Genomic DNA, 12,143 nt, shown 5'->3' with positions numbered 1-12,143 from the left:
ACCTATCACTGATCCAAGATTTTCTAGAGGTGTATGTACATTCTATCTAAAACAAAAATCTAGCACCGTTGTTTGGTTATGAGCTCACTTTGAACTTGACTTGTACACACTATAGTGCATAATGAGAGTCTTGGTGTTCTAGTGGTTACATGTTGGGCTGCTAGCCACAAGATCACCACCAACTGCTTCTGAGATAGAGACAAGGCTTTTCATCCCATAGAGAGGTAAGCCAAAGCTAAACTCCCTGCCATGGAGTCAATGCTGACTTAGAACAAACCCCCTTTGGGTTTCCAAGACTGTAACTGCTTATGTGAGTAGAAAGCCCAGTCTTTCTCCCACGGAGCTGCTTGGGGTTTAAACTGTGGAGCAAGTGGATCGCAGCCACACACATCACCACTGTACCACCAGAAATCTGTGAAGAGTTACAGTCCCAGAAATTCACAAGGGTGATATTATCTTGTTCTATAGGGTTGCTGAGTGAGAATCAACTCAATGGCAGTGGTTTTTTTTTTTGTTGTTGTTGTTAATGCGTAATCATTGAGTAGGGGGAGGGTAGAAGAGGCTCAGAATTAGAATGAGTAGTTCATTAGGTTATCCTACTAAGAGCTTCTTACGTTAATATACTGTCATTGAGAAACATCTTTACTTTCCTAAGTCAATATTAAGTAATCTTTTAAAAGAGTTAACTAAACCTTTCAGTTAAAAGGGGGATGAGTTATATTCTGTATTGATGCCCTATGCTACTGTATTTTTCTTTATCGAAAATCATTTGCAAAATATTGACCTATATCAATAAAATCAACTTGAGTGCTTTTCAACATCAGTAATAGTATACGCATTGTAGGCAGAATATGAACGTTAGATTTGATTATGCAATCTAATGTTTGTAAACTATGCTAATCTATTTCTCCAACCACCACCACAGCAGGCTTATTACAAGTGCCTTCAAAGCACAGAGTACGGTCTTTGCTTTTCCTCTGATACTGTCTATCGCTTAAAATGGTTTTAAAAAACAATAAATTATTTAGGATGCAGTCAAGTGAATTTCACCTGTGATTTCTGAAGACTATATGTGAAGTTTATCCCAAATATAGCTCGCACGAAAAAAATTTACTTCAGTTAACAATTTCCCTGAGGCTTAGAGATATCAAATATTCGCAGTAATTCACCATCAAAGGATTAATAAGATGATCCTATAGTTACACCCAATCTTGATTTCTTCCTTTCTGTTTGCGTCAGCATGGCACATGGCCTCATTTTATACAAATGCCCCATGATAGAGTAAGCATCATCACTCTTACTGCTAGAAGCTGGAAGCACTGGAGAATTTCTCATTGCACTGTTAAATTCTACACTGGATAAAATGAGATCACACCAAAACTTAACTGGTCATATTTCTTTCTTAAGGTCATACGACTCATTAGTGACAGAGAAAGAATTCTGCCATTAAAGGCCAATAATTTATTGACATATTAGCTAGCTTCCCAATAGAACAGCTAAATGAAGGCAGAGCCCTGAGTCAAGGATGTGTAAGTTTTAATAGTATAAGTAAATGCCTTTAATTCTCAAATATACTGATAATCTTTTACATATTTTTAAAAGAGGAACACAACCATCAATTATAACCTGACGCAGAGAATTTAATGGAAATAGATACACAGAGCCCCTATCTTTTAATTATCTAATTCCTTACTGATAATTCCTATTGGCTAAAGCACAAAAAGTAAGAATGCAAGATCAACCACTGAAGACATCTATAAAAATCAGCCTCTTTAAGCAGATAACATAGTGTAGAACTGTGGGATACAGGTCTTGAAAGTCCAAATTGAATGGATCTAATCAAATACCTAACTCCTCTGTATTAGTGGAATTTTAGTCTCATTTTCTTACACAAATTATATAATAGTCCTTCAAATTTTACCTTAGATGAAATGTAATTAGCATTTGACTATGAATCTAAAAGTTCACATTCAATCTGACACAGTAATGCTGAAAAAATAAAAGTCTTGAAATTCTGCTTTAATAGAGATTATAGCCAAGAAAATCCTATGGATCAACCAATCCTACTTTATAAAATGCAAGATTACCATGAGTCAAATACTTTGACATCAATGGGGATAAAATATTAATAATAGTATGTTTCTACACAAAAGCTTATTTACTATTTATGAATAAATAAATTTAAACATATACATTTTCACAGAGTAAAACATAACATCCAACTTGTCTGTCCATTTGCCTGTGGTTGTTTGTATGGTGTTGTGAAGCTGAAAGCTATATCATTGATATTTAAAATGACATCAGAGTCACCAATGGTGACCAAGTTTCAGTAGAGCTTCCAGGCTAAGAATACACTAGGAAGAAGGAAGAATTGGTTCACTTAAGAGGTGTTAACCACTGAAGACCTTACAAATTTCCATAGAATAATGTCTGATATAATGCAATAAGATGTTCTTTCATATTTGAAGGTACTCAAAATACAATTGGGAAAGAGTTCTTCAAATATAGTCAACCCTAAATGATGTGGATGGAGCGATGCTTTGGGGTCTTTATTTCTAGTTAGGGCATGACTCAAAAAAGAAGAAATAGCTGCAAACATCCATTAATAATCAGAATGGGCATATACAATGGATGAAGCTAGGTAAATTGAAAGTCATCAAAAATGAAACGGAACGTTGCCACTTTGAATTAGACATTCATATGGTTAACCACACCGGGAATAGCAAATTCAAGAACAATGGTGGCAGAATTTTCATCAAAAAGAATACCTCAGGATCTATATTGAAGTAGAATGCTGCCTGTGGTAGAATAATAATATATATATATCGATTGATATGGAAGACGGGTTAATACAACTATTATTTAAATTTACACATCAAGATGAAGAAATTAAAGAATTCTGTGAATTTTTCTATCTGATTGAGCAAACATGAATTCAAGGTGAATTGATAATTAGGGGTGAGTGGAATTTGAAAGCTGGCAGCAAACAGGAGGATCGGTAATTGGAAATAAGGTCATGGTGGTAGCAGCAAAAGGTGGAGATCACAGGACAGAGTAACAACTTCTGAAAGAGTAACAACATCAAATTGTGCAAATTAAAATTCAACAACATAATAGTGACATACAAATGGATCTTGCCATATTAAATACACAGGAATTGCATTGGCTAAATCTATCGGGAGTGTGTTAAGCTGGTTGACTATAGAAGCAAATTCAGTGACACTCATGTATGTATAAGAAAGAACTTTTTAACAAGACGTAACCGTGTATCAATACAACATTCCAGCCCAGTCCGACTCAAGTCCCTAAGTCGTATGCTAGTCATGAAGTTGGATACTAGTTTAGAAATCACTCTTCAGACTCATGCGAGCCAGCCACAGAGCTCTGGTAGGTTTCTGAGTGACTCGTGAGCAGGAAGGTGAAGGCAGAGAAAGAAGGGAGGCTCCTAGGACCCTCCTTATGAAAATGTCACACCCACAAGGAGGCATCATCAGGTTGTAACCTGATTGACTGGCAAGACTCCACCCCTACATTTTTCAATATTCTAGTTGATGTGAAATTATGGACCACAGGGAGAGATAATGAAAAGTTTGATAATATCAGTCTGTAAAAGGGCACGGATAACTGTGGAACAGCCTGTTATGTTCAGGTTGAAGCTGAAGAAAATGAAAAGAACTCCACAAGAGTAAAATTATAACCCTGAGTATATCTATCAGAGTGTCTAGGCCCTCTGCAGAGCACCGTTGAGGCACTGAGTACTAAAATCTGACCAGATGAGCTGCATCATGACATTTAAAAAACATACATGAAAAAAAGTGAACGATAATTAAAAAGACTGGAGTGAAAGAAAAGACAAAGTTGTAAATCAAAAAGAACTTTGAGTTGTACACTGGTACAGATAGGAACTGGAAACATGGGGAATCCAGGACAGATGATCCCTTCAAGACCAGTGGTGAGAGTGGTGATACCAGGAAGGTGGAGAGAGAGTGGGATATAAAAGGGGAAACCGATTATAAGGATCTACATATAACCCCCTCCCTGGGGGACAGACAACAGAAGAGTGGGTGAAGGTAGATGTCAGACAGTGTAATATATGACAAAATAATAATTTATAAATTAGCAAGGGTTCATGAGGGAGCAGGAGTTAGGGGGGAAATGAGGAGCTGATGCCAGGGACTTACATGGAGAGTGGGTGTTTTGAGAATGATGAGGGTAATGCATGTACAAATGTGCTTTAAACAATTGATGTATATATGGATTGTGATAAAAGTTGTATGAGCCCCCAACAAAGTGATAAAAAACAAAAAAAGAACTTTGAAATTTGCTTTTGAATATAGTATAGCTAAAGCAAATAAAAGAAATAATGAAGTGAATGAGCTGAACAGAAAGTTTCAAAAGGAAACCCCAAATCTGGAGTTAGACACTTAAAATGGAAGCACATATCCAGCATATCTCCCGGTGAAAAATCTAAAGACAAAATTCAAGCCTCGTGTTGAAATACTGAAGAATTGTAAGAGAGAAATGGATGAAGCATCAAAAGAAGATGGAAGGAATACAGAGATTCACTCTGTCAGACATAATTGGTTGATACTTAACCATATCAAGAGGTAGCATATGATTAAAAAACAAGGTATCATAAAAAGTACCATCAAAAAGAAGGATCTAAAAGGCGGCAAAATACCAACAGAAACATTTCAACAAACATGGAGTACAGCTGTCACTGACCTATCCATGTCAAAAGTCTGGAAGACAGCTACTAGGCTAACTGACTAGAAGAAATTGATATTTACGCCCATCCCATAGAAATGTTCCCTAACAGAATCCAAAAGTTATTGAAAAACGTCCTTAGTATTCCATGAAAGGAAACGTTGCTGAAGATAAGGCAAATGTTGTTGCTGTGGAACATGACAAGGAGCAGCCAGCAATCCCTGTCGGAATTATAAGAGGACATATGGCAGAAGAGATCCATTGCTGATCGCAAGTGAATCTTGTCTGAAAGCAGAGGCCAGAAAAAATGTTTAACTGTGTTTTATTGACTATGCAAAGACATTTGACTGAGGATCACAACAGTGTATGTGTAATCTTGTGAAGAATGGGAATTCCAGAATACTTCATTATGGCCATGAGGAACTTGTATGTAGATCCGGTTTTTCAAAGAGAACAAGCAATGTTGCCTGGTTTAAAGTCAGGAAAAGTCCACATCCGAGTTGTATTCTTTAACCATATTATTCATTCCATATGCTGAGCAAATAATCTGAGAAGTTGGACTATCTTAAAAGGAATAAGGCATCAGGTTTTGAGGAAGACATTTTAGTAACCTGCAATATGCAGATAACACCCTTTTGTCTGCTTAAATCAAGGAGAATTTGAAGGGCCTACTGATGTTTACCAAAGACCATTGTCTGAGTATGGGTTACAACTAAACATAAGAACACAAATATCCACAACCTAGAGCCACAGAGACATCGTGACGAAAGAAGAAAAGAGTGAGGTTATGGGAGCACATTTCAGTTGCGTCCAAATTCAAAATGCCTGGAAGCAGCAGTGAAGAAATAGAATGATATGTAACACTTGACAAATCTCCTGAACAAGATCTCCTTTAAAGTGTTGTCACTTTGAGGACCAAAGCTAGACAGTAAATAAGAGTAAAGAGGAATCAATGTATTTGTATAATGGTATCGGTTGAGAATATTGGAACTACTATAGACTGCTAGTAAAACAATAAGTCTGTCTAGAATGAAGTAGAGCCAGAATGCCCCTTAGCAGTAAGCATGGTAAGACTTTGTCTCACATGCTTTGAACACATTAACAGGAGAGACATAGCCCTATAAAAAGACATCATGCAAGGCAGAAGATTCGCTGAGCAGAGGAAGGCATTACCGTATACTCAAGTAGAAGCTGAGGCACCAAATAAAAGCCGACCCGAGGCAACTAATTTTACCACAAAATTGCATTAAAAATGTGCTGAAAAACTCGACTGATACACGAGTTTCTACGGTCAATGAAAGGAAGTGACACCACCGCTGCCACGATAGACTCAAAATTAACAGCAGCTCTGAGGATGGCTCAGAGCAGGTAGCGTTTCTTTATGTCACATGTAACATAAGCAATCTGGTGATCTAATAACTTGAAAGGGGACTAAGCTGATAGTGAACATTGTGGGCACATATTCTGAGCCATTCGATCTCAACTGTAATGGGTACAATGAAAATATCTGCTATCGATGATTTGCCTTTCCCAGGGCCTGGGAATCATTTGAACCTGTAGCTAAGAGACAAGAGGTTAGTCACACATGATAAATCCTTCAACGTTAGAAAATTTCTTAAGGAAGATAAAGTTGAGAACTGTGGATTACACATTTTGAGAATTGTAGGTACTCAGTAGGTAAGAGGCCCCCATCTTAATGATTAAGAATTAGGTGAAAATCAGGGAAGGAAGAAGGTACCTTAACTCTGAGCTCATTCATCAGGCCTAGAAGGATGAGGGGAGAAACTAATTTTTGAATGTATAACTCTCAGAATGTTCGAGAATATGCCTGTGCCTGTGCGTGAGACTAAAGACCATTAAAGATCAAAATGAAAAGAGAATGAGGCCACACCCCTACATGCAAACCAGCAAGATTTAGGCACGAATGTTCTCCTTCCTACAGTGTCTGCAAACTTGGAAAGTTAGGCATATTTGCTTTGGGCATCATTTCTCGTGACTCTTGCTTATTTTCTTTACATCATGCCAGTCCTCGACTAAGCTATGCATTGTCTTTGTTCCTGTCCACCTCTCCTTGAGTGCTTCAAGCACAGCTCCCTTGCTGAGCACTGCTCCTTGCCAAATCGGTTCTTCACTTTTGGGTCCGTTGAATTTACACCAGTAGTGTCTTTTAAAAAGACTCCGATATGTTTTAGAATGTATATATTAGGCAAAAGTCTTCAAAATATCAAAATTCTGTGGAATATATTTCTAAAGGTGGCATGGTAAGTGTGCAGAATGTGATTCATAATAGGGGTATAGAGATTATGTAACGATCAAGTACCATGAAACTAATTTTGGAATTCCATTGCCAATCTGGTCCAAAGTTAACACAACAATCAACCAGGCTGTTAAATATTCTTAAATTCTGAGCCTTTTTTTTCTTATTGTGAATTATAGAAGTAAAATTTAATTTGTATATATCTATAAAATGTACGTACCTATAAAATACCTGAAATGTCTTCTCAAAAACAGCATGCCTGTCACAGCGTGGAGGACTGAAGTGGTAGAAATGGTAGGATGTATGGAGAAAATACTTGGCATGGCCGTTTTTTGCCATTTTAAACTCACCCAGCCAGTAAATAGCAGGAGTAGCTTGAAGACATTTTTGAGTACTTATGCTTTTATTATGTCATGTAAAACATTTGCATGACTGCGAGGAATTTGGAAATACAGAGGCTAAACATTTCTCATGGCATTTACATTTTATATTCATGATTCCAAATGAGTTAAAAGTTTATCTCAGTCATTTAAATATTAGATATAGCTCAGTCACTTAAATATCCATGAATGGATCCCTCTACTGATTAGGTTAGGTAATCTATAACAAGTGCCAACCAGGGTGATCTGATTTATATTGCACTTCCATGTAAGCAGATTTATAATGTAATAGGAAGAGTAGAAAGCTTGGATTCAAATCACCTGGCATTGAACCTGTCCCCACTGTTTGACCTCCTTGTGTTTTAATTTTCTTGTCTATCAAATGGAGATAGTAATAATATTAATCTCAAAGGGTACTCTTGAAAATTAAGTTTCTTAATCTATGTAAAGTACTTAAACTAGTACTTGACCCATAATTAGTGCTACTTAATGTGTTTTCATCATTTGTACAGGAACAATTTTATTTTCGTGGTTATAAAATATGACCATAATGCAAGACAGGAAATGGTGAGCTCCATTAGAGATTACCTATGAATGGTTACAGAATTCTATAGAAGCAGACTATTTTTTGAATGAGAAATGAGGAAGCATTTCAAGAACATAGAATAGTCTTGAGACATGCTGGATTCAAAGTGTGGAAAGATAATGAATTGCTACATGCTGGCAAGACCTACGGGATGATGAAGAACGGGAGCAAACGCCTGCATAAGCCGTGGGTAGTTCCACCGTCAGTGAATGGGAACATCCAGTGAATGACAGGATCACAGATATGCACTAGCTTGTATCCTGGAAGAATTTGAATGGCAAGCCATAGACGGTGAACATCATTTACCTACAATGGGGGATCTTTTGAGGAGATTATTGAGGAAAGACACATAAAGTAAAAGTAGTTTGGAAGTTTTTGCTAATCCCACCTGAATGTACATTCAGGCATCACTGGACTGACAGAAATAGGAGATAAAATTAAGGGAATTCCTAAGCATAATGATGAAAAGAAATATTAGATATTTTAATGAATATCATTTTTAAAGCTTTCTTTTCTTTCCTTGCTTTATCCATGTCCAACTCTCCTATTGTGAAAGGTGCCATAGAGGTAGCAGATTGGGCTTCTAATTGCAAGGTCAGCAGTTCAAAACCACTAGTTTCTTTTCACCAGTTAGTCTCAGAAACCTATAAGGCAGTGGTTCTCAACTTCCTAATGCCGTGACCCTTTCATAGAGTTCCTCATATTGTGGAGACCTCTCAGAGATAAAATTATATTCGTTGCTACTTCATAACTGTAATTTTGCTACTGTTATGAATAGTAATGTAAACATATTATATGCAGGATGTGTTTTCATTGTTACAAATTGAATATAATTAAATAATTAACGCATGGTGATTAATAACAAAACAATATGTAATTACACATTGTGAAATATTTATGTGTTTGCTGATGGTCAGGTGACTCCTGTGAAAGGGCCATTCAATGCCCAAAGGGGCCGCGACAACCCACCGGCTGAGAACCGCTGTGCTAAGAACAGTTCTACTCTAGCTTACAGGGCTGCTTGGAGTTGGCACCAACTCAATGGGAGTGAATGTCTGTGTTTCTGCAGCCTTTTCCTGAGGAGAAGCCTGAATGGAACATGCATTCCGTCTGGATTTACACCAAAGATAGGCAGAACACAGCCTCTGAGCAGCCAGGATCTCAGGAACTGGCTCCCGTGCAGCTGAAGAGCCGGGCAGCTCTACACAGTCATTGTCATACAGAAATGCAGCCTAGCTCTGCCAACTATTCTAATTTTTTTAAGTTAAGTAGTAAATCTGGGTTGTTAAAACATGAAAAAACTCCCAATTGTTACATGTTGGCAACTGCTTCCGAATCTTAAAACTTGCTCTAGGTTACACAAATCATATCTCTAGGCCAAACATGGCAGTGGGCTATGAGTATGTGAAAGCTGTCTGAACTCTGCTATCTGGAAAAATAATGTAACATCCTAGTTATTCAACCTTCTGACTGAGTTGCACATACATTATGTAATGCTCCCCAGCCTTCCAAGAATAGTAATGGATGAGCTACCCTAAGCATAAAACCTCTATTTAGCACTATTGAAGTTACTCTCGTGGTTCAAATGGTTATTGTCTCAACAAATGTTATTTAAATAGTTATGTGTCACTCACTGTAATAGTTATTTGGGAAACTATAATCACCAGCTAAGCAGCTCTAACATAAGCCAGTTCACAGTTTGCTACAGGTACAAACACAAGACAGAAGTAGCAAGAACACAAATCGGTTTGATGACTCTGAATCAGCATGTCAAGAACATCAATTGTCAACATAGAGAAAACATTGAGGATGAAATTGGGTGCATTTCCAAGTATATGCTAGAATTTTTGTCGTATTCCAACTTTAGATTCTTGGCAACTTCTCAGAAAGACTCAGTCCAACTCTTGGGCCAATATTTTTCTCTAACTTCCGCCTTTTCTAAAAGTGCTTTTTCTTAAGAGAGTTCTTTCAAAATGTGTAGAATGCAATATGCCATCTCAAAATAAATGGTAATATCCCGTGGTTCCTGCACTGGTGAATTGAGATTCTAAGTACCCAAAACCAAACGCACTGCCATCAAATCAGTTCCAACACATAGCATCCCTATAGGTCAGGATAGAAATACTTCTGTGAGTTTCAGCGACAGTAACTCTTTAGAGGAGTAGAAAGCTCTATCTTTCTCTCTGGTTTGACTGCTGGTTTAGAATTGCTGACCTGTGGTTAGCATCCCACTCATAACCACAACATGACCAAGGTCACCATGGGTAATTTATGGGGAATACTTCTTGTCTTTCAATTGGATCAACATCTCTCCTACAGAAACCCTTCAAGTGTGATCTAACCCTTGGAAAAGGACATCATGCTTACAGGGTCTGCAAAGAGGAAGGCCCTCAAGGAGGCGGGGCAGGGCTGGGTAGGGCCTCATTCTCACTGTGAGTCGGAACTGACTCGGCGGCACTGGAACACAATAACAACTCTAAAGAACAAGGAACACCGTGAGTTCTTTGCTCAAGTCAAAGCTGTTAAGAAACTTGGCATAATTATAATTTTTTTTAATTTATATTTCTAAACGTAAATTTTCCTGGCTATAAATTCATTATTTTATCTATTTATTTATTTACTTAAAGCCAATGGGTAAGCTCATTTCTTCTTCTGTTCTTACATCTGATGGAAATGGGAGGTGCACTGTATACATTGCGTATTTTATATGCAATTCCAGCCACACATATAGAGGGCGTACAATTCTTCCTAAAAGTCAGTGTCACAGAAATTCACTCACCTCACAACTAACTCCCATAATCAGGTGTTCGTTGCTGACTGTAGAAAGAAATAAATCACTAAATAATTTTTATAATTGATATATCAAAATATATATCAGGTCCATTACTAGGAAATATATAGATAAAAAATAGATGTTTAAACACAGAGCGACCTTGTGTTACTTTTAGGTGAAATAACTATTTTTTTGTGGCAACATTCCTTCCTCCAAGTTGCAGAGAGGGCAGAAATGGAATGATGTATGGGCAACCAATGCAGTACTGTCATCTCTAGCTAATAACAGCACTGAGACCAATGTGAAAGCCTTTCTGAATATATTTCTCTGCCTTTGGCAGAAGTTAGGGATTAGTGCAAGTATAAGACACACATACACACACACACACAATTTTGAACATTGAGAGGAAAAGAAATTGCGATTACTTTGTCACTGCAGGCTACAGGGTGCGAAACCAGTAACAAATGAAGCCAGGTCTTGACGTCAGTGATTCCTAATTTGGAGCACCGAGTGCATCTTTGATTTATGAGCAAGTGTGGGTCATTGATTAAGCTGCAGGGGTGTTTCCTATGGTCTTCCTTTAGCCTTATTACTGTGAATAACAATGTGTTGTCAGGTTTCTTTTTATTTTGTTTGTTGTTGTTGCTGTCGTCATTTTCCTTCTCCAGCAGATCCTAAAGTAAAATCGTCCTGAAATTGGTTGCACCAAGAGCAATCATTTGGACGAGAAAAATAAACCCTTTTAATTATTACCCATTGCATTATTGGGCTGTCTCAATTTAAATGAAATATCACGCATGAGAACACAAATCGACACCGATGTTCTTTTGAGGATGTGGAGAATTTGAGAGACATTTTAGTATTTGATAAAAATTAGGTACTGATATGCAACCTTCTGAAAATTCTGTCTGTGATGAAGAAGGAGGGAGAAAAACGAGCCGTTCTAGAGCTGCGGACTTAACTGACTGACCCTGCCGCCTCCGATTGTTATTGGTCATGTGAAACTCACACATGTCATAGGTCTCACTTTCTACCTCAGTATATTTCTCATTGATGTTTTACCATTAAGATAAATTTAGATCCAATCTATAAAGTTAAAATTATAAAGTAAGCATTGTCTCTGCAATGAAAACTTATTAAACACAATGTGTCAGGTTCATGTTTTATACAAATATATGTCAATTACTTGATATTTGATGCAATTATTTTTATGTTGAAAGACACACGATTGTTTTCCTTGTAAATATATACGTTTGAATATGCGTTAGGGGCCTCCATTGCCCAAGAGTCACCATTTTCCCAAAGGTTGTGTCTGTAGTCCCAATGCCAGCCACAGTATTTCTAGTTCTAAATTAACATTGCTTGAACCACCTATTTTACTTCCTTTATGAAACATAATGTCATTTCCAAGATTTTTCCCGATATTTTTGGCTCTAAGAT

Source organism: Tenrec ecaudatus, chromosome 4, assembly GCF_050624435.1.
Source record: "Tenrec ecaudatus isolate mTenEca1 chromosome 4, mTenEca1.hap1, whole genome shotgun sequence".
Lineage (NCBI taxonomy): Eukaryota > Metazoa > Chordata > Mammalia > Afrosoricida > Tenrecidae > Tenrec > Tenrec ecaudatus.
This window is presented reverse-complemented; position numbering follows the sequence as displayed.